This window comes from Muntiacus reevesi, chromosome 2, assembly GCF_963930625.1.
Source record: "Muntiacus reevesi chromosome 2, mMunRee1.1, whole genome shotgun sequence".
In the NCBI taxonomy this organism is placed as follows: domain Eukaryota; kingdom Metazoa; phylum Chordata; class Mammalia; order Artiodactyla; family Cervidae; genus Muntiacus; species Muntiacus reevesi.
This window is the reverse complement of record NC_089250.1, coordinates 1563430-1586982: the sequence shown is the minus strand read 5'-3', so window position 1 is coordinate 1586982 and position 23553 is coordinate 1563430. Positions and strand designations below refer to the sequence as shown.

The following is a 23553-nucleotide window of genomic DNA, read 5'->3' as shown; positions in this document are numbered from 1 at the left end:
ACAGCAATGAAGACCTGGAGGTGGTGGGATTGAGTACACGGAGGGCTCTGGATATGGGAAAGTGTAAAATATCAACCTTCTTTGCAAGCCCAAAGTACTTCAAGGGCTTTTCTCCTCTATAGCTAGTTTTGACCTGTGGACTCTGTGGCTCAACACCAATTAATATACAGGTTATTATGGTGTGTGCTCTTGTGTACGGTTTACTAACTCAATCCTTCCTGCCTCTAAATTACTTTTCTTCTTTTCCCTTGATCTTATTCCCCTCATTTATTTCCTATTGATTTTTATCTTTCTATTCTGAACACAGTATTTTAATCTATATTCCATCTTATTGGAACCTTTTTATAAAATAACATTTATAATTGTATTTATTAATCTCTTTACTGTACCAGTAAAACTCTGAAGTTCAAATTGGGAACCAGTCCTCATGGTCAAAGGAAAATCCAGTAGCCAGTTGGATACACAAGCCTCTCTGTCTTAGTATTATTATTATTATTATTTTTGTCCTGAGGCTACTTGTAGTTTTTATCATACACTCTTTCTCATCTGCTCCCTGCTGTCCTTGAATGCCCCTGAATTTCTGGGCATGCAACAAAATTAAGGTAAATGAAGCAGAGATAGGACTTACTCAGACTCACAGCATCCAATGAAAATAATAGTGAAATCATACAGCCAGTATTTAAACCTGTGCTGTGATCTTTGGATTTACCTTCAATTCATTCTTCTGGGAGTGGGTAAATGTCCTAGGGTCTATGCCTGGTATATCAGCACACTTTCCCAAGGTTCCCTCTCAGAGATATATTTGCATCCATCTGACATTCATTCATGTAGCCAGATGGCAGAGAACAGAGCTGGATCACTTAACACAATGTGTGACCCACTTAGAAGTTGAACAATCTGTGATTTAATGTTAAATAAAAGAATTGAGCTTTTGAGTTAAAAATGCAGATTGGTTTGTTGGTTATCTTATACTCAGCATGAACAGTCTGAATGCTGAATGCATCGGTTTCAATAAGCAAGGAGATAAGATGCAAAACGAATTCCCCAAGGATGGGTGATGGGATGTGTTGGTCGGTGTCACTGCCAATCTAGCGTGGTGGTAACAAAAATCAACGAGAACCAAGAGTGCACATTTAAGCACCTAAGAAGCAAATGATCACTGGCAGACAACTGTGACAACCTTACGGCATGGTCAGCAGTGTCCTACGGTAGCTGGAAAGCACAGATTCCTCAAGGAGTTTCTGAGCTATCTCACAGAGACTGCAGAGGGTAACCGCACCCTTTATATAGACAGCCCTCTGACTTTGAGCATGTTCACTGTTGCAAAGGGTGTGAATGAAAAGAATATGAATAGAATCAGAGCATCCCATAAAAACAAAGATACAGTTGGGGTGAGTGTCCCTACATCAAGACATAACTGGTTCAAAATGGCCTTGTTCAAAACTGGACACAAATATGTCAAATCAAATAGTAATATTTTAGCATGATATAAAACTGGGTAGAGTGTATTGACTAGGAAGCTAATGTAGCATTGTATCAGGGATATTGCAGCAGCTTCTCTGTTCTCCCCAGGTCATTTCTCACCTTTCTTGCAACAGACCAAAAGTAGAAGCATGATTTCACTAATCAGTCTTGGAATTCAGAAGGATTTTCTCAGCTGGGTTCTTCAATGACATTTATGAGGAAATGTTTAGAGAGATGTAGGACCATTATTTCAGAAACTGATGCAGTGACTCATGTTTTGTTGCCTCTTATTTTTTGCTTTCTGGTGGAAGCTCTGGCATTTAGTGCTATGATGGCCTTTCTATCCTAAAGCTTTCATTATCTCTGATATTCTCTCTTTTTTTTTTTATTTCAAATTAGAATTATTTTATTTTTTATTTATTTTTTTTATTTTATTTTTCAGTGGGTTTTGTCATACATTGATGTGAATCAGCCATAGAGTTACACGAATTCCCCATCCCGGTCTCCCATCCCAACTCCCTCTCCACCCGATTCCTCTGGATCTTCCCAGCCCATATCTCTGATATTCTCATCCTTTACTCTTCATGATGTCTTGAGGTGTCACTATAGAAATACCCCCAAATACCCTTAAACTGAAATACCCAGAATCTTGTCCTTAGTTCTTTAGTATCTTGGCCTCTAAACTACTCTGTTCTTGATTTTACAATGACCTCCACAAGCCCTTGCACCTAACAGCTGGAGCCCTGCCCATCCCCAGCATGAGGTTCCTAGTACCACCTTCTGTTCAACCTACATCCTGGCATCTAGTATAAGGCCTAACACATGAAAGATAATAAATATTTGTTGAATGAATGAAGGAAGGAAATGGTTCTTTGAAATTTAGTGTTTCCCAAATTTAAAAAAAAATTATCCAGAGACAAATGAATATCATATATTATTCCTTATATGTAGAATCTAAAAACATGCTACAAATGATCTTATTTACAAGACAGAAACAGAGTCACAGATGTAGAGAAAAAACTTACAGTTACCAAAAGAGGGAAGAAGGGGTTGGGATAAATTGGGAGATAGGTTTCTATATATACACATTGCTGTATATAAAACAGATATGTGTCAGAACCTACTGAATAACACAGGAAACTCTACTCAATATTCTGTAATGACCTATATGGGAAAGAATCTAAGAAAGAGTGGAGATATATATAACTTAGCTATACAGCCGAAACTGACACAATATTGTAAATCAATATACTCCAATAAAAATAAAAAGTGTTAAATTTTTTGCCCAAAATATTTAGCAAAAATATTAATTAATGCCATTATCATCTTGAAGTATTTATTTATTTATCTGACTGTGCTGTGTCTTAGTTGTGACACTCGGGAGCATGTAGGATCCAGTTTCCTGACCAGGGATTGAATCCAGGCCCCCTGCATTGGGAGCATGGAGTTTTAGCCACTGGACCACCAGGGAAGTCCCCATTATTTTTAATTGACAATCTATATGCCAACCTTAGTGAAAGTGACAGTTGCTCAGTGGAGTCCGACTCTTTGCAACCCCAGGGACTATAGCCTGCCAGGCTCCTCTGTCCATGGAATTCTCCAGGCAAGAATACTGGAGTGGGTTGCCATGCCCTTCTCTGGGGATCTTCCTGACCCAAGTCTCCCGCATTGCAGGTGGTCTCTTTACCTTTTGAGGTACTCGGGAATCTGCCAAGTACTTAGGGCAAGACTAAAAAAGATGTGGCCCCTGTGCAGAAGTAAGACCGCTACCAAACACATAGCCACGTGAACATGATAGGGAATAGTGCCGCAAATAAAAGGAAACAGGCAGAGGCAGTAAGAGTCTATTACGTAGTCTGAGAAGTCCTCTGTAAGGAGTTGATATTTGACCTGAAGACTGAAGAAAAGGAAGCAGCCACAGGGAAGTCTGGAGGTGCAGCAGCGGCCGCAGAAGGCACCGGGAGGGCTGGCACGCTGGACTGAGCAGAAGGCACGAGGGGGCTGGAGAGGGAACAAGGTCACGGAGAGGCTGCTGGGGAGGCGGGCTTCCTTCAGTGCTTTTGGACACGTCCACAGGGCGTTTAGCAAGGTAGCGACTTGATCTGAGTGAGTTTATTTTCCACTTTTCACATGTAATCATGGCAAATCATTTCAATCCTAGGAAAAATACTAAAGATGGTGGCATATGAAGAATGCCACCTGTCAAATTGAATTTAGTGCACCAAAACATCATTGACTACTCTCTTCCTTCCTTTTTCTTTAAAACCAGTGTTTCTTAAATATTCAATAAACATAAAAGTGGGCAAAATACTCATAAGATATTAAGAACAGTTTATTACTAATAAATACCCACTGACCAGTTTATCAAACACTGGGCTTCAAGTTCTCACTGTGTCTCTCCATGATCCCATCTCCTGACAACTCAGAAGGAAAAGCAGTCTAGGGTTCTGTTGTTTGTTTGCTTATCATTCCCACACTTAAAAAGTATTTTACCAAGTTTGCATTCCTAAGCAACACACTGATCTGCTCTGTAGGTTTTTAAACTCATAAAAGTGGAAGCACGTTCTCTGGCCACTTGCTTTCCACTAAATATTGTGGTGCTGATCTTTATCTGGGTTGCTGTCTGCGGCTCTAAGTCAAATTTGTTATTTGGTGGTGGTGGTTCAGTTGCTTAGTTGTGTCCAACTGTTGCTACCCCATGGACTGTATCCCCACCAGGCTCCTCTGTCCATGGGATTTCCCAGGCAAGAATATTGGAATGAGCTGCCATTTCCTTTTCCAGGGGAACTTCCTGACCCAGGGATTGAACCCGTGTCTCTTGCATTGCAGGTGGTCTGCTGCATTGCCGGCAGATTCTTTACTAACTGGGCCATCAGGGGAGCCCTTCATATTTATTTAGTTTCCATGTAATACTCTTGTGTACATACTATTAAAATTTCTTCATTCTATTCTTGAAGTATAGTTATTTCCAATGTTTTTTGGTATAAAGAATATTGCTATGAATTCTTGCCCAATTCTCCAGATGCATATGGGTGGGAACTTCTCTAGGGAGTTCCTACCTTGGCAAGGAATTTCTGGTCCTGGGACTGTATTATCTTCAACTCTCCTAGATTGTGTCAAGTTGTTCTCCACTGTGTTTGGACCAATTTACATTGCTAGTGATAGCAATCTAGAACTGTGCTAGGTGCACCATTTTCTTGAAAATCACCTGACATCACCAGACATAAAACTTTTGCCAGTCTGACAGTATACAGTAATATAACATTATGGCTTAAATTTGCATTTCCTTAAGTACCAAGGAGGGTTTCTCTGGTGGCTCACATGGTAAAGAATCCACCTGCAATGTGGGAGACCTGGGTTTGATCCCTGGGTTGGGAGGATCCTCTAGAGGAGGACATGGCAACCCACTCCAGTGTTCTAGCCTGGAGAATCCACATGGACAAAAGAGCCTGGTGGGCTACAGTCCATGGGGTCACAAGAGTCGGACACGACTGACAGACTCAGCACAGCACAATTACCAGTGAAGTTCAGCCTACTTATGTTATTGGCCATTTGTGCTCCTCAATATAAGAAGCATGGAAGTTCTTGCACATTTTCTAATTGTTTGTCTTTTTCATTTTTTAACAGAAATTAAGTTTATATTTTTATTTTTAAATTTTGAAGTATTATATAATTGATATATGTTTTTTCAATAGTAATTATATTTTAATTTTATAACTTAATTATTTTTGAAGCATAATTGACACACTTTTTCTTGATCTACAGAAATCTTATATACCTTATGGAGATTAATTTTGGTGTTATATGTGTTGCTGTTACACTTTCCCACTTTCTTTAAAGAGTTTTCTATATATACATATACACATACATAATTTTACTTATTTTTGGCTTTGTTGGGCCTTGGTTGCTGCGTGGGCTTGTTGCTCACTGCAGCCAGTGGGGGCTGCTCCCCAGGCGCGGTGCGCGGACTTCTCACTGCAGTCTTCTCTTGTGGAGCGTTGACTCTGGGCTCCGTGGGCTTCAGGAGCCGCGGTGCTGGGCTCTATCTGAGGCTCCCGGGCTCTGAAGCACAGGCTTGGTTTTGCTCTGTGGCGTGTGAGATCGTCACAGGCCAGAGATAGAAGCCATGTCTTCTAAAACGGCAGGTGGATTTTTCACCACCAAGTCACCAGGGAAGCCCTCCAGAGTATTTTGATGAACAAAATATCTTTTAATTTAGACCAAATTATCAATATTTCCTTTTATGTCTTGTTCTTTTTTCTTAATATTGTTAGAGAAAGCCTTCCATTTCCCCAGTTCAAAAATGTACTCTCCATTATCTTCTAAGATTTATAGTTTTATATTTCATATTTAAGTCTTAAATATGATTTTTAAGACTTGATTTTTGTGTATGATGTGAGGTAAGGATCCAATTTTGGTTTTTTTTGCATATCAATAACCAATAGCCCTGATAGCATTTTTCAAAAGCCTTAGTTTCTTAGATAAAATTTTGAGTGCCAATCATAAGTAAAATTTTCACATCTCAGTACATTTGTTTGTAGACCACCTATTTGTGTCAATGTTCAACTTGCCAATATTCCACCAGTATCTTAATTACTATATTTTCATGATGACTATGTATGATAAGTCTTTATACTCATAGCTTGTTCTCTTTAGGAGAGCCTCAGCAACTTCTGGGCTTTTGCTTCTCCATGTAAATTTTGGAATCAGTTTGTTTGAGGGGACTTCTTTTTTGACATTGCATTTAATCTATAGGTCAATTTGGAAGAACCCATTTTTTAAGCTATTGACTCTTCTAACTCATTAGCGTATTATAATAGGTCTTCTTTGATGTTTTTCAATAGAGTGTTATATATTTTCCCATGATCTTTAATACATGTTGCTAAAGTTATTATTGGGTACTGTATATCTGCTACAGTATTAGAAATTTTAAAATTATGCTAGCTGCCTATCGCTTACTTACAGATATGCAACTGATTTTTGTATATTGATTTTATACTCAGTAAATTTGCTAAACTCTTATGATTAAAATAATTTATCTGGAAATCCTTTTTAATAGAGAGTCATAGTCATAGCAATTGCAAATTACATTTTTCTTCACATAATGTCTAATTGTTATACCACTTTTTTTTTCTTTTTCTTTGAAATTTTCTTTGAAATTTCTCTTTGAAATTCTGCTGTATTCCTGATAGAAGGGCATCTTTATCTAAGAGGAATATTTTAATTGTGAAATTTTCCTTGGATTTGAGTTTTGTCTTGTACATACACATATGCATATGCACATAAAAACATTATTAAAGTTTCTAATTGTGTTGTTTTATCTGAATTTTGTATACTTTAATGAGATTTTTGGAGGGGTCTCCTTGAAATATTGATTGCTGAAAGAAATATGAATATTTTCTACTAGAGACATAGATTCAATATTGTCAATATTTTTGCTTTATCCATTATGAGTGCATTATTATGTGCACAGAAGTTTAAAATTGTTGTAGTCTGTTAGAGAACTGAAAATTTTACCATGTTGTAACAGCCCTCTTTCTTTTTGCCTTAAAATTCATTTTATTTGATACGGACATAGCCCAAGCAGGTTTCTTTAGGTTAGCATTTTCCTGGTATATTTTTTCTTTTAGCCCTCATTCTTCAGCTATGTTCTTATTGAACAAAATAGCTAACTAAAAATAACAACAACAATAACATAACAAAAAAATTGAACTGAAAATACTTTATGTTTATAAATGGAAAAATTTAGCAGACATATTTATTTAATTCCTCTAACTAGTATATAGATTTATGATTTCCTTTAGTGAAGGTCCTCTTGTGGCAAACACTCAGCCCTTCCTGCCACACTCTCACCTAAACATCTACAGTCATCTTGAGTTGGGTTGAAGGTGTTTATTGCTTTCACTCTAAGTGATATTTTCCCTTGATATAAATTGCGAGATTAGCAAATATTTTCTTTCAGCACATTGATGATATCATTCTACTGTTTTTTTTTCTTCCATTGTTACTGCCAAGGAATCAATTATCTAATTTTCATTTCTCTTTAGTTGTTTTTAAGATATTTCCTTTAAGATTTTAAACTTTTCCCTTTCCCTTCTGAAATATCAATGTGATGTATTTAGATATAGATGTGTTTAAAATGCTTCTTGATTAGGATTTCTGAATCTATGAGTTTGGGTCTTTCATTAATTCTGTCCACAATATATTTTGAATATTTTACTCTCCTCATTTTTGCTCACCCCTCCTTCTCACTCTATCTTTCATGCCTCTTAATCTCTCTATTCTATTTTCTCTTTGAAATTCTGCTGTATTCCTGAATAATATTATAGACCTTGTTCTTTATTCATGCCTTCTCTGAGATTGTGTGGCTTCTCGCAGTCCCAGGTTTATGTGGTGAGTCTACTATTAGACTTCTCACTTTGGCTTCATTTCCTGTTTTCCCATTCCTCATGCATCATGAAAAATCTAAACTCAGTAACTGGCAGATAAGTTCAAGACGAAAAACAACTTTACTGCTCTGTCTACCTCTCTGGGTACCTGCTTTCACTAGGAGCATGTTCTGCGAGCAGTCCTTGATTTCTTTTCCATTCACGGACTTATTTAAACATATTTTAAAAGTTATACAAAGTCTTTGTTTTCATTGGAAACTCAGGACTCTCCAACTTGCTTTGTGAGGTTTTTACATTTTAGATCCTATCAGCAGCAGATGTAGGTTTTTATATGGCAGAGGAAAACAGGTGACTTCAGGATTGCTTCAGAATCACTGTAATTCTACTAAAAACCAATCAAGTTTGAAGGGCTTATTATCAGAAATGCAGTGATAGCCAGAAACCATAATGGCTCCTTGTAGCCTAAACTGGTTTTTTTAAAGCTGGAAAATGAAACAAAGAAGTGGATCCAGATGAACACTTACAGAAAAGCTTAAAATTTCAAACAGTCTCCTATTTAGAACTAACTTTTACCAGTAATGCAGAACATTAAAATTCAGAATATTATTGATCACTCACATAATTAATAGAGATAGATTATTTTAAGAAACGCATGCAAATACATAACATAGAGAGCATATAGCACCCTGACCACCTTCTCCAATTTCAGCCCCTTCTTCAAGTTAACCACAGTTTAAAAGTTTGCTGTGTAAATGTCTCGAACTTCTGTGTCTATTCTTCATAGTCATATCTATACATATACACAGAAAGAAATACAGAGCTTGTTCTGCATTTAAAAAATATATAGGTGGTGTCTGAACATATTTTAAAATTCTACTCTCTTGCTTAATAGTCCAGATATATAATTCTGCATTAAATCACTTAATGGAGACTTGGCTTCACTCCCTCCAAACTTCCACATTTTCTTAGAGAAGCCTGATCCCATTCCGACTTTCAATTTCTGACCTATAGTTTTCTTTCTGCAAACAGAAATTTCTCTTTGTTTTTGGTGCTCCAAAACGTCCCAGCTTTGGAACTTACTGTAGATTTTTCCTTTCTTGTTGCTGAGGCCTTCAATCTGGTAACTAATGTCCTTCAATTGTGGAATTTTTTCCTATCATATTTCTTTGATAATTTGCTTCCCTTGGTTTTCTTTTTGGTTTCCTTCTCACAAGGGGGTCCTATGCTCTGGGCGCTTAGTTTTCTCCCTCTTTTTCCCTGCAAAGTCAGTTCAGTTCAGTTCAGTTCAGTCACTCAGTCATGTCCGACTCTTTGCGACCCCATGAATCGCAGCACACCAGGCCTCCATGTCCATCACCAACTCCAGGAGTTTACCTAAACCCATGTCCATTGAGTCGGTGATGCCATCCAGCCATCTCATCCTCTGTCGTCCCCTTCTCCTCCTGCCCCCAATCCCGCCCAGCACCAGGGTCTTTTCCAATGAATGAACTCTTTGCATGAGGTGGCAAAAGTACTGGAGTTTCAGCTTCAGTGTCACTTCTTCCAATGAACACCCAGGACTGATCTCCTTTAGGATGGACTGACTGGATCTTCTTGCAGTCCAAGGGACTCTCAAGAGTCTTCGCCAACACCACAGTTCAAAAGCATCAATTCTTCGGCGCTCAGCTTTCTTCACCATCCAACTCTCACATCCATACATGACCACTGGAAAAACCATAGCCTCTTGACTAGACAGACCTTTGTTGACAAAGTAATGTCTCTTCTTTTTAATATGCTATCTAGGTTGGTCATAACTTTCCTTCCAAGGAGTAAGTGTCTTTTAATTTTATGGCTGCAATCACCATCTGCAGTGATTTTTACCTCCCTTCTATTTGCCTTCTACCTTCCAATTGTATATTGATCTTCTAAACACCACCATCTCCTCCTTTGTATTCTTCAACTTTTTTTTTTCACTATCATTTTATGAGAAGCCACTTGAAACATCATTTCTAGGAATCTGTCCCACAGAAATATACAAGCCTCCTTAAGAATCTCCTATACATAGTCTACATAAATATGTGTGTAAAACCATATCTTATGGCTTCTGCTGTTATATATTTTACACAATTATTATATATATGTACATATGTGCGTTATTACTGCTACTACAGAAGAAAATTGTTGACTTTTGACATTTAAATTGCATCCAGCGTCTAATAATATTTTTTCTTATGTAAGTTTTCAGTTGTCCTCTGGTCAACAGATAATTTAATATTCAAAATGTATAGGTCTTATTTCTTTCCTTGGGTCTCACTATAACTCATTAAGATGCAATGTGATTGGGAGAAGAAAGGAGTGGGCTCAGGAAGAGAAAGTAAGGAAGCAGGAGACTGATTTCTGGCCTGGTCCCGTCACTACCTGTAAGTGGACCCTCTGGGCCTCATGTTACTCTGCTAAGTGAAGGTGTCAGCTCAGCTTATTTCAAAACCCCTTACACTTCTTGCTGTCTATGTAATTTTCTAAAATTTTCTACCTTAGGATCACCAGAGTTAGCAATAGCTCTGTTATCCCACCTTTGAATGATTATAAATTCAACCTGTCCATAGTCCATCAACACATTTTTGCATGAACGATGAGAACAGCAGAGCATGACACCAGAGTCTGAACATAAGATGTTGTCAGATTGGTAGAAAAATCCTCTATTAAGTCAGGGCAGATAAATCAATCAGGGAAAATGCTGTTCCTAGACACTGCAAGCAAGCCTTCAAGGTTATGTAATCAATTTTTCAATTAATATGCTTCTCTGCCCTTTTAATTGTGTATAAATTAATAGCAGCTGAGAACAAATAAAAGAACACAGAAGGAAGAAGAATGGAACAAACAACGAAATAGAGCAGAAATCACATTTATCTGACATCTGCACAACAGAGAAGGGAAGCATGTGATCTGAAGTCAAAGGGAGTTGGATTTTTAAAGTAGTGGGTGTTATACCTGGATAATCAGGGAAGATATAGCTGTGTAGCAGGACACAGCAAGATGTGCTCATTTTAGAACATGTTTGCTGATGTCATAGTAGAAGTATGTGTATAATAACATTTACACATGTTTTAAAAGTATCAATGCATTAACCAATTTAAGAGATAGGTAATACACATGGTACAAAACTCAAAGTGAGTAAGAGGTTATTTAGGGGCACTCATACCCTCATTGTATTATAATACAATTTCACTGGTGATAGGTTACTAAGTTCCAACACAGGCTTCTTTAGATTAGAGATATGTACCCAAAGAATGAGTAACTCTGCTTCTGCTTATGTATATTAATACATGCGATATATGTACAGAAAATATTTTAAATATATATAACATATTTAAATAAATATATATATGTATAAGTATGCATCATGGATGGATAGACAAAAGGACTGCTTTCAAACCCACTGCCCTCCAGTTTCAAGAGATAAAAAAATATTTAAAAGAAAACCCATTTTCTATTTTACTCCTTGACATGTGAGTACTATAATTCCTAGATTAGAAATCTATATGATAAAACAGTTCTCAATAAACAATTCCTAGGTTTTTCAACTAAATTAGGTCTAATCCTTAGAGAGAATGTTCCTGAAAGCCAGAATCCTGGTAACACAATGATAGAAGGGCATTGAGGACCATCCCAAGTGTCTTTATTCTTCATCTTGGGCTCTTATAAAATCTCACGTAATAGCTTTTACACATGTTAGTTTGCCAATAGTATTCAAATACGCAGGAATTCTAAGTATGTAAATGATCATGATATACCTCTGGCCAACACACTTTGTGTATTTAGGTACAAAGCTTAAAGAAGGAAGTGATTATTCCTGGAAGTTGCCGCCGAGCAGCAGCGCTGGGGTTACGTCAGCATGGAGACGAAACCGGCAGCTCAGGCCGGCAGCTTCTCGGCTTTGTGGCCTTGCTGGGACGCACCTCAGCCGTGGCTGTACCTACAGGGTTAACCCGTGGAAATAACAGCGGAGAAGTGGCTGTCAAGAGCCCATCTAATGAATCTATTAGGAGTATCTAATTTTAGAGCTGCTCTTAACAGAAGGATATTCTGAGCTTTTACATACGAAATAGGCATTAAAAATTAATTTCTGCTTATAGTTCAGCAGAACTGAGCATAATTTTCAGCCCCGAAACAGTAAACATTTCTTCTTCTAAAAAGAAGCATCTATAGGTTTTGACTGAAAATCTTGCTGAAGCATTTGAGCACAGTTCAGTCTGGTAGAGAAGTTGATGGGTGAGAAGAGGGAAAGGCTCACGCCACCCAGGCAAGGGTGCCTTTTGTTCCTGTGCGACCTAACCTTCATGAAACTGTCTGCTATTCACCTCGCTACAAACATCTCTGTGCCACAGCAGGTCCTGGGTCAGGAGAGGACATGGTGTCCAGGAAACCTGCAATCAGGTTAGAAAACTCCCCGGTGACCCATTCCTTTTCAATGCCTCTGAGTGGCTGGCACTGGCCAGCACAGTGCCTGAGCTCCCTCCTGTGAAGTGGCTGTCCTTTAAGTCACAGTGGAGGCACTTCCCCAAACCACTCTCCCTGGAGGTGTAGGAGCTGTTCTTCCAAGGACAGTGAGGGGAACTGTGCTAGCCTTTCTATTAAAGGAAATGTCAATTTCCTTAGAGTTGCTTCAAAATTCCAGTTCCCTATAGGGTTAGTCTTACGTTTCTTGCATGTATCACACTCTTTAGCTAAAGTGCAGTCTTTCAAGATATTCTTCCTATTTTCAATTCTCCAAGATGGTGGCTAAATCTCTATAGATCATGGGTCTTCAAAGTGGGGGAAGAGTTGGTGGTGGCGGACACCCACTAGGCTTCCCTTACATCCCCACAGGTCTCTGCTGTGAAGGGGCTGCTCTAGGTTTTTCCATAGACTAATGGCTACTGCCCATTTGGGATGATTGATCGGTGGCTGCTTCTTTAGTCCATGGTCTGGACCAACTGACCCTGGGGGAGCTGCTTTGTTTTGTTCTTAAGCTCCTACCGGCCACTCCCACCACCACCATCTCCCATCACTGGGGCATTCAGAGACATTCCAGTCCTTCCAAGGCACACATGATATGGGAGCCAGGAGCCTTGCCCAGAATCTTCCAGATGTTGTCCTAGAGAGAGGAAATCAGAGAGGTATGCACACATCTCACCTCCTGCTCTATCCTCACTCCCCATTTCCTCCTCACAATTCCTAGGGTTGGAAAAGGCAGGTCCTCCTCTTCCTGTGTCATATCCCGGGTCCTAGGGTGGGTGGTTAGTAGGCTTTAGCCCTTCAGGCCTGGATTTAAAAGAAACTAAAGAAATTTGGAAAATTCCTTTCTCTCTTGAAATCTCTCTTTTGCAAGATTTCTGCCCTGTTAATTAGGGTCTTCTTTCTTGCTGGCATCCAGTCCCATCATTCCACGGCAAATAGATGGGAAAACAATGGAAACAGTGAGATACTTCATTTTCTTGGGCTCCAAAATCACTGCAGATGGTGACTGCAGCCATGAAATTAAGATGCTTGCTTCTTGGAAGAAAAGCTATGACCAACCTAGACAGCATAATAAAAAGCAGAGACATTGCTGACAAAGGTGCATCTAGTCAAAGTTCTGGTTTTCCAGTAGTCAGGTATGGGTGTGAGAGTTGGACTATAAAGAAAGCTGAGTGCTGAAGAATTGATGCTTTTGAACTGTGTTGTTGGAGAAGACTCTTGAGAGTCCCTTGGACTGCAAGGAGATCCAACCAGTCCATCCTAAAGGAGATCAGTCCTGAGTGTTCATTGGAAGGACTGACGTTGAAGCTGAAACTCCAATAGTTTGCATCCAATTCTGATGTGAAGAACTGACTTATGTGAAAAGACCCTGATGCTGGGAAAGACTGAAGGTGGGAGGAGAAGGGGACGACAGAGGATGAGATGGTTGGATGGCATCATTGACTCAATGGACATGAGTTTGGGTAAACTTTGGGAGTTGGTGATGGACCGGGAGGCCTGGCATGCTGCAGTCCATGGGGTCGCAAAGAGGCAGAGAGACTGAAGTGAACTGAATTGATGCTGCACACTCATTAAGATATCCTTCTTCTGCTGAATATTGATTCATTGGAGGAAAACATAACCCTGCCAACCACTTCCCTGGAAGTCACTTATTTAGTAATCTCATGATAAACTAGCCTGGATCCTAGGTTACACATGCTCATTCATCTCTTCTCAGGTGTGTCTTCCCTTGATTCCTGACATCCCTCGTTACTATTCCAGATTTCTGGGTTCCTTCAAGTCTGGGCTTTGAGAAGAGGGTTAGACAAGCTGTCTACTGTTCCTTGCCTCCGGCTCATCCCACTCTTGTTTCACTTCGCTCCCACCTTTCCTGTGATCCCTCACTCAAACCCAGGGCACCAATAACCTCCTGGTCACTAAACTCAAGTGACACCTGGTCACTGAAGTAACATCTACTCAGTTCTGTAACCACTATGGGTGACTCCCTTCATAGGGAGGCCTTTTATTTCTCTTGGTTTCCTTCCCAACTCACAGGATGTACCTTTTCTGTCCCTTTCGGGCTTTTTCTCCTCTAGCAGACTTCTTAGAATGGAGAGTTGTCTGGAACCAAAGTCCTAGGATATTTTCTCTTTTCCCTCTCTATGCCAAGGATCTTATCCATCCTATTCTTCAGTTCAACCTAGATACACAATTCTCAAACGTTTGTACAGGTAGCTTATATCTGGAGAAAGGGTGAAAACTTCAACTCACTTAATCTTTTCTGCTTGAATGCCTTCTTCTCTCATCACCCTCATGATAGCCTCATACAATATGCTGATGATAAAAGAAATTGTAAATGAACAGGGTTGTAGTCAGAAAACAAGATGTACTGGAGTGTCAATTTGGAGTGAAAGACATGGGTAGGCATGAGTACTGTTCCTCTGTGACTCGGACAAACCACTTTTACCTCCTGGGCTGCAGAGTTTAGAGGCCACAGGTGTTGCTTATTTTTAGTTCTAATAAAAGATTGAATGAGAATGGTGCCAAGTGACATTTCATTTTCAAAGTCTGAGCTACTTCTTACTGGCTTGGAAGAAAAGGGTAACTTTGGAGTGAAATGCTTCCTACAAAGAATAAAACTTCATCTGAAAACTGTTATTTACCCCAGTAGTTTTCTATTTTATTTCATTTATTGTTAGTTAAAACAGTTAGTAGAGACAAAAATGGCCTCTCTAAAATGAACGAGGCCACTGTTGGCTTGTATTCGCTGTGTGGTAGTATTAGCAGTGGGAGGGATATTGTGCTATAGCTGAGGCAGTTTTCCAGTGGGAGACATTGCTAAGTGGGTTAGGAAAATGTTGTCAATGCTTGACTTAGTTTTGAGGGGACTTTTCTGTCACCCTCCAAAATTTTTATATGTGCAGAGCCTGAGAGTTCACAGGTCAGACAGCAGCATTGACTCTGGTGGAGGAAACATCGAAAAAAAGACTTTCAAAGGTAATATATCAACATATACAAAGAAGGCTGAATGCCAAAGAACTGATGCTTTCAAACTGTGGTGTGAAGAAGACGCTTCAGAGTCCTTTAGAGAGCAAGGAGATCAAACCAGTCAATTCTAAAGGAAATCAATCCTGGATATTCATCAGAAGGACTGATGCTGAAGCTGAAGCTCTAATACTTTGGCCACTTGATACAAAGGGCAGACTCGTTAGAAAAGACCCTGATGCTGGGAAAGATTGAAGGCAGGAGGAGAAGGGGACCACAGAGGATAAGATGGTTCGATGGCACCATCAACTCAATGGACATGGGTTTGAGCAAACTCTGGGAGATGGTGAAGAACAGGGAAACCTATTGTGCTGCAGTCCATGGGGTCGCAAAGAGTTGGACAGGAATGAGCAACTGAACAGCAACAACAATATTGATGTTACATTTTAGTAGAAAGTTTGGTTTACAAAGGATGAAGAAGAATGTTTGCAAAAGAACTCTGCACAATTCTGACAAAAATTTATGCCATAAAACAGTTAAGATTTGTGCCAGTGGTATGCTGGTCAATATTAATAGGCCATTCTCCTGGGGGGGGGGGGGGAAGAGCCTGATTTGTAGCATTTGTTGATTTCTGTATACACCTGTATACCCCCTGTAGCCTATTTCAAGTTTCCAACATGATGCCCCTGAACTGAGAGTTGGGAAGAGGTGTGGGTAGGAATCCTCTGCAGTGACGCTACAGCCACCATAGATGTCACTTACCTCCAGGGCACAGACTACAATGAAATGTCTTACCTATTTAGCAATGGTGACTTTGGGATATTTATTTATTCTTTTTTTATTTTTAAACTTTATTTATTTATTTTGGGGGGATATTTATTTCTTTTGTTTTTCTCCTTTTCCATTTTTTTTTCTCTTTTTTATAAATTGAAGACCAACATTGTGTTAGTTTACAATATTACGTTAGGTGTACAGCAAAGTGATTTATATATATGTGTATATATAAATATATATTCTTTTTCAGAATATTTTCCCTTATAGATCCCTTTGTTTTTAGTATGATTTGTTTAACTGTAAATTTATATAATCTACTTTTTCCCTGGTGGCTCAGAGGGTAAAGCATCTGCCTGTAATGTGGGAAGCCTTGGTTTGATCCCTGAATCGGGAAGATCCCCTGGAGAAGGAAATGGCAACCCACTCCAGTATTCTTGCCTGAAGAATCCCATGGACGGAGGAGCCTGGTAGGCTACAGTCCACAGGGTTGCAAAGAGTCAGACACAACTGAGCGACTTCACTTTCACTTTCTTTTCACTTTTTAATAGCGTTTGTGTTTAACAACCAGTTCATAGAATCCCTGGAAAAATTTTAAATGAGTTCCTGCAAGCTAGTAGTATAACCAACTCTAGCTTACTGATGGTTTGTCCTCAGAGAAAAAGGAAAATTAATATTAATATTTGCTTAAGCAATATTTAATTGCATTCATGTTATGAGAGGTGGACACTTTGCTTTAGATGTTTTTTTTAACTTGTTAATTTTCCAGAACCCTATATTATATGTTAATAGACCAATAAAATACAGGAATTAAAATCATGGGTTGATCAGTAGGTGATAGTTTTCTGCATACACTTATTAACTGAATGTGAGGTATGTATCTCCTCTTGGGGAAAAAAAAAACAGAAAAAAGATATTTGTTTATTGAATGATGCGTTTTATGAACTGAACTGTGTCCTCTCAAAATTCATATGTTGAAGCCTCCAACATATTGACTGTATTTAGAAATGGAGCCATTGAGGAAGTGAAGTGAAGTTGCTCAGTCACGGCCAACTCTTTGTGACCCAATGGACTGTAGCCCACCAGGCTCCTTGGTCCATAGACCAAGGTATTCAGGCAAGAATACTGGAGTAGGTTGCCATTTCCTGCACCAGGGGATCTTCCCAACCCAGGAATTGAACCTGGGTCTCCTGCATTGCAGGCAGACGCTTTACCGTCTGAGACACAAGGGAAGCCACGAAGGTTAAATGAGGTCATAAGGATAGGGCCCTAACCTGACAGAACTGGTGTCCTTACAAAAAGAGGAAGATGTACAGAGTTTCTCTCTCTCTTGAGTGCAGGTCAAAGGCTGGGTAAGGACACAGCAAGAAGGCACTGCCTACAAGGAGATGAGAGACCAAGAGGCCTCACAGAAGCCATCCCTGCTGGGACCCTGATGCTGGACTTGAGACTGCAGAACGGTGAGAAAATAATTCTCTCTTGTTTAGGCCACCCTGTTGGAAATATTTTGTGATGGCAGCTTAAGCTAACTAATACAACATTAAATTATGAAATTATGTGCAACTCCACAGCAGTTACATGATCCTTGCACCACAGGATTTTTCATAATATCATGAGGAGTTCCTTCCCATCTGCTCCTCTGCTGGATAAACTCTGACTTCATCCTGGAGGTCAGGGATTACCAGTTCTGGGAAACTTTCCTAGGTTTCCCCAGGAAGAGTCAGCCCTTCCTCCGCTGTAAACAGCTCTATTATAATGACGATAATAAGAATTTGGTCCCAACACAACTCCTTTGTAGAAAGGTAGATTATACATTAGAAATCCAGATTCAGCATGTTACCTTTCTGGGCTGTCCATATGTTAGCCACTAGCAGCATGCAGCTGTTTATGATTAAATTTAAATAAAATTAAACATTCAATTCCTCAGTTACACTAATCACATTTTAAACATTAATTAATACCTGTGGCTACTGCACTGAACTCTGAGACATGGAACATTTCCATCACTGCAGACAGTCCTATTGGACAGGGTTGCACTAGGCTGTAAGCAATTTGTGGTGGGGCCAGTGGGGGTGTGTGTGGTAAGGTTGCAATATTGTTACATCATTTTATTTTCCCAGCACGTAGCCCAGTGACTACTATGCAATAGCATTCAATAAATAATTGAATTAAAAGAAAAAATTGATGCTATTTACATAGTTGTAGCTCCTTAAGCATTCATGGTTCCTAGAGACCAGAGAAATGAACACACATATAAACATTTATTTTTATTACTGACAAGTAAATGAAAACTAAGCAATTTCATTTTCCCTGGGATGAGAACACCCATATGCAGCATTAAGATATAATTATAGAATTTCTCTCTCAGGTATTCATATAGCAATCTATAGCTGTTAACTCAGAAGCCCAATATCGATTCTAATTTCTTTTTTCTAGGTCATCTATGCTCCATTGTTCTAAACTGACCCTATGGACTCATTAAATCTTTCAGCATGATATTTATGCACACCTATTTAATGAGTCCTCCAACACCTTGAATTCTCTGGATCTCATACCTATTATTTCAGTGGCAAACTTCTGAGTTTAATTAACTGTATTCTTCATGGACTAAAGGAGATCATAAAAAGTCAGGCAGCTGGTACACAACTTGCAGACACTCTCTTTGCTGCCACATTTAAAGATCTCCAAAAAGACATGGAATAACCCTTGGGAATCTCTTTGGGTATTTATAGATACTCTACCTCTCAGAAACTTTCCTTTCTTGCTCAAATCGTTCATAGTTTAGCCCAAAGAAGCTCCCCTCAGCCTAACTCCAGAGCAAACGGGAAACAGCGTCCCCTGCCAGGCGCTCTGCAGAGACCCCTTTCTGTGCTACGGCTTGGACGCAAACATTGGACTCACCGAACAGTCTGGAAGGAGACATTGCTCTTCAAAGATGTTGCTTTGGATTTCCTAGTAATCTCAGGGTAAATACTAGGACTCACTAGAAATATTATTTGAATGAAAAACTGAAAGCCATAAAAACAATTCTTTAACAAATACAAATAGACCACAGAGCAGAGCCCTGTGTGGACCCCAACTCCTTTCTCATAACCCAGGGTACGACTTTCCAAGTGGGAGAAGTAGGTAAGTTAACAAGGAGACTCTTCTAGAGCTGGGCAAAGAGAAGGATTTAAGAGGAGAGAGTGTGAAGAGGTGAGAAGAAAGGTAGTCTCAAGGGAAGCAAGCTCCCTCCGTCTCTGGTTGGTCTCAGCATTGACACACACACAAGCTAGGTGACTGTGAGTGGAGACACGGGAGGAGGAGGAAGACAAGATTGGGAGGAGGTGCGGATGTCTGACCTCAACCCCAGTGCTTTAAGGAGCGGGTGGGGGTTGTTCAGCAAGCACGGATCCTTTGAACTCACTCATGCAGGCCCCACCATGTCTGATTCCCTCCCGTAACCCCCGCTATCATTCCCACTGGATGCATCAGACACAGAAAACAGCTACCCACACCTCAAGGACAGGTTTCCTGGAGACGAGGCCTGTTTTCACTGGGCTGGAAATTTTCTAACATCTAATCCTGGGAGAGGTTCTTCTCCAAGACATTTGTTAATAACAAGTGATTTTGAGAAACTTAATGTCTTGCCAGTTCCTCTTGCTGTTGTGACCAGTTTGGGGACTAAACCCCTGGCAACATTTGGTGGTGATCTTGTAGAGCCTGGGGTGTGCCACCAGCAAACAAAACAGGGTTTGTTCCATGTGACTGGTGTCTGGCCCTTCTAAACAACCAGAGACCTGCTTCCTGCAGCAGAGAGGCTGGGAGTCTCTCCATTTTACAGATGAGTATACTGAGGCACAGATGGTGTGCCCTTATTGCTTGCCTGTTCATGAGATGTTACAAAGCGATATCACAACCTGACATCTAGATCACGAAATCATAGTTTCTGATATTCACTGGGGAGGCTCAAAGATTCAAAACATGGGGTCTCCATGTTTTAATTACTTTGTTAAAGTAATTGTTTAAAGTAATTAAACTTTCCAAACTTTACTCAACTGTATAATGGCAAGAGTAAGATGACACATGTGATACACTTTGAAGGTGTTGGCAACATAGTAAGTGCTCAGTAAATGCTGGTTGTTCTTGTTTTTATTAAGTGTCAGGAAAAAAATGTTAATGTGCTTGTATGGCCTTGAATTGCTCTTTTATTTTTTTTAAGAGAGTATAAGAACTGTGGTTTTTGTGCTCCCTATTAAAATAGGCATAAAGCAGGCACTTAATACTTAATGCAAATTTATGGTTTTCCAAAGCTTTATCATTGTCAATTTTAGAAATTCGTCATTTTACTTATTTATTTTTTGTTTTTATTATTTTTTTAATTGATCATTTTATAACTCTACCTAAAGTTTAATGCATACATACAATGAGAAAACATCCTTTTTTGTTTTTAATCTTGCTCTATTTAGTGATTTATATTTATTTAAAAATAGTTAACAGGGTTTAAAAAATGATTAACCTGATCAGCTTCACCTACTAGTCTTTAGTTGATAACAAGAAATATATTTTTTATCCCTGAAGGTTTGCATTCACAAATTAAAAGATGTGAAATTTCAAGTGTTTATATGATGAATATTTTGGGGATCAAATTCATAGCAAAAAAACTCATTCCTTGCCAGCAAATGATACTTTTCATTATTCATTTTGTTCTTAACTTTAGCCTGTCAATGGAGATACATTTGAAGTGAAAAAGGAACATTTGGGGAAATGTTAAACTTGGTCCTGACAGACTTAGGTAGGTTGATAAGAAGTCCAAGGAGAAAGGGGTCTGGGGCTCTCAAGGACAAACTTTTTTTTACATTCACGCACCTTAGTCACAGAAGACTTTTTTCTTTTCTTTTCTTTAAGCCAAGAGCTAATGATTACACAACAAAACAACTCATCTTGCTCGAGGGTATGTTTTTCCTTAAACTCTGCACCAATGATTATATAACAATGTGTTCTGCTTGAGGACATGCTTCTCCTTCTTAAGAACCTTCTGACTAATCCTGTCATCTTAAAATGTAAATAGGTCTAGTAAGACCCTTACAAACTTGAGAAGTTCTTTTGATTTATTGTTAATAACCAATAGAAAAAGTATAGAACTCCCTTGCTAAGACTAGTGACAGGGCACTCTCCGTTCCACTCTGATGTCTGTGTCAGAAGCTTCCTCTGTCCATTTTCACTGTAATAAAACTTCTGCCACAAGAAGTCAAGCCTGGTCCCTGATTCTGAAGTTGAATCTTCTTCAGAGACCATGAATCTGATATCCTTCACTATAAGCTATCAATACAAAATATACTCTCCATATACTGCTATAAAAGAAGAAAATTTTGCTCTTTTTCAAATAGAAAAAGTGCAATTTTTAAAAATTTTAGCAATGAGATCTATTTTTCCATGAAAAGTGTGAAACTGGCTTATTTTTACGTTGCCTTTTTATATGTGGGAAGCGAAAGTGGTCAAACTAACTATGTGATTAGATAATTTTTAATGTCTAGGTACTGTGGGAATCTCTCTCTCTTTTGAAAATTATTGTTGCTAAGCAGGAAGCTCACTTACATTCTGAAGGGAAATCAAATTGTGAACCAGCCATTACAAGTCTGATGGAGCATAGTGACAAAAATGTAACCTTTAAGTCTCTACTGCATTTGTTTTGAAATACAAAACCCAAGTCATGTGCCTGTGTTTCACTGTCATTCAGAGAGAATTCAACATTCTACCTGGGGTATTAAATGTTTCACAATAACTCAAAAATACCAGGAACAGCAAGTGCAATAAAAAAGCAATCCAATGCGTATAATAAATGACTTTAAAGGCAGTCTAAACCAGCTGTTCGCATCAGGTGGCCGAAGTATTGGAGTTTCAGCTTCAACATCAGTCCTTCCAATGAATATTCAGGACTGATTTCCTTTAGGATGAACTGGTTGGATCTCCTTACAGTCCAAGGGACTCTCAAGAGTCTTCTCCAACAACGCAGTTCAAAAGCGTCAATTCTTCAGTGCTCAGCTTTCCTTATAGTCCAACTCTCACACCCATAAATGACCACTGGAAAAAGCACAGCTTTGACTAGACAGACCTTTGTTGGCAAAGTAATGTCTCTGCTTTTTAATATGCTGTCTAGGTTGGTCATAGCTTTTCTTCCAAGGAGCAAGCATCTTTTAATTTCAAGGATGCAGTCATCATCTGCAGTGATTTTGGAGAACCAAAAAATAAAGTCTGCCACTATTTCTCCATCTATTTGCCATGAAGTGATGGGATTGGATGCCATGATCTTTGTTTTCTGAAAGTTGAGCTTTAAGTCAACTTTTTCACTCTCCTCTTTCACTTTCATCAAGAGGCTTTTTAGTTCTTCTTCACTTTCTGCCATAAGGGTGGTGTCATCTGCATGTCTGAGGTTATTGATATTTACACAGTCACAGTCAATAGTACAAAATAAAAAGATATCAAAGGGTCAGACTCTTGATTCGGCCAAAAAATTAAAACACAATGAAACATCATGAATGCAGCTTAAAGCTTTTCCTTCCAGGTGCTTCAGCCAGAAGCATTAAATCCTTGCTATTCAAATGTGGTCCCTGGAGATGCAATAGCCAGGATACCAATGAGAATGAGTCAGAAATACAGATCTCAGATCCCATCCAGACCTCCCTCCTGAATCAGGATCTGCATTTTTTTAGGACTTACAGGTAATTCATGATGCTCTGAGCTACAGCATCACTGTATGTGGCAACTGATGTAGAGGATGACAAAAAACGTATACCTCTTTCTCAGTAAAATAGCTGTTTCTCACTAATTCCTCAACATGTTTCTAAACTGCACTGCTTCACAGATCAACAAGTCCTTGAAGACAAAACCATTATAAATCTCACTACAAATTTATTTTCAATGCACCAGAATAGAAGTTTGCTTTCTTTGTAATCATAACAAAGCCTCTTTTATCCCTGAAATGCACACCCGTTGCAATGGCATAGTTCATTTTCTTACTAGCAAATAGATATCATTATGTATTTCCTCTAGCAAGTTAAAGTTCTCTTTAATTTTTAAGCTTCAATTTGTTCCAACTAGAAGTCCCTGGCCCAAGCTCCCTATTGGTGAGATATTTACAAAGAGTTCTTGATTCTAAAGAATCAGTAAATCCTGAGATATCCCCTTAACTCAATACCATGCAGGGTTACAACAACTTTTACTGGAGTTTTAAAAGGAGAGGTGTGATGAATTGAGGGGAGTGAGTCAAGAAGATTTCCTGAGAGTTAATTTAACCCCACTGGATTTTAAGGTCATAAGACTGGAAACCAGTGCTTTGAGAAGGAGGAATTTAAAACATGTTTCAAAAGTGGAAATAATAGTGTGAGCGTAGGAAAGATCAAGGACAAAGGAGAAGCCAGTATTGCAAAGAGAAAAACAAAAAGATGACAGAAGACAGCAATATGGAAGAAGGGAATTTACGACAGAAGAAGAGAGAACAGTGAGG

At 39.0% G+C, this 23553-nt stretch overlaps 1 protein-coding gene across 4 annotated transcripts in view; it reads right to left on the bottom strand.

The window, feature by feature from the left end:
* The window catches only part of PLCB1 (phospholipase C beta 1), an 830993-nt gene that overhangs the window by 58682 nt on the left and 748758 nt on the right, over positions 1–23553 (bottom strand). The window contains exon 33 of one of the 4 annotated variants that reach the window (XM_065920851.1): positions 20736–22657. The exons of the other annotated variants lie outside the window; for them this stretch is intronic. The gene's annotated coding sequence lies outside the window, so the exon portion shown is untranslated. Of the gene's footprint in view, positions 1–20735; positions 22658–23553 lie in introns of those variants that run through there. 4 annotated transcript variants of the gene reach the window in all.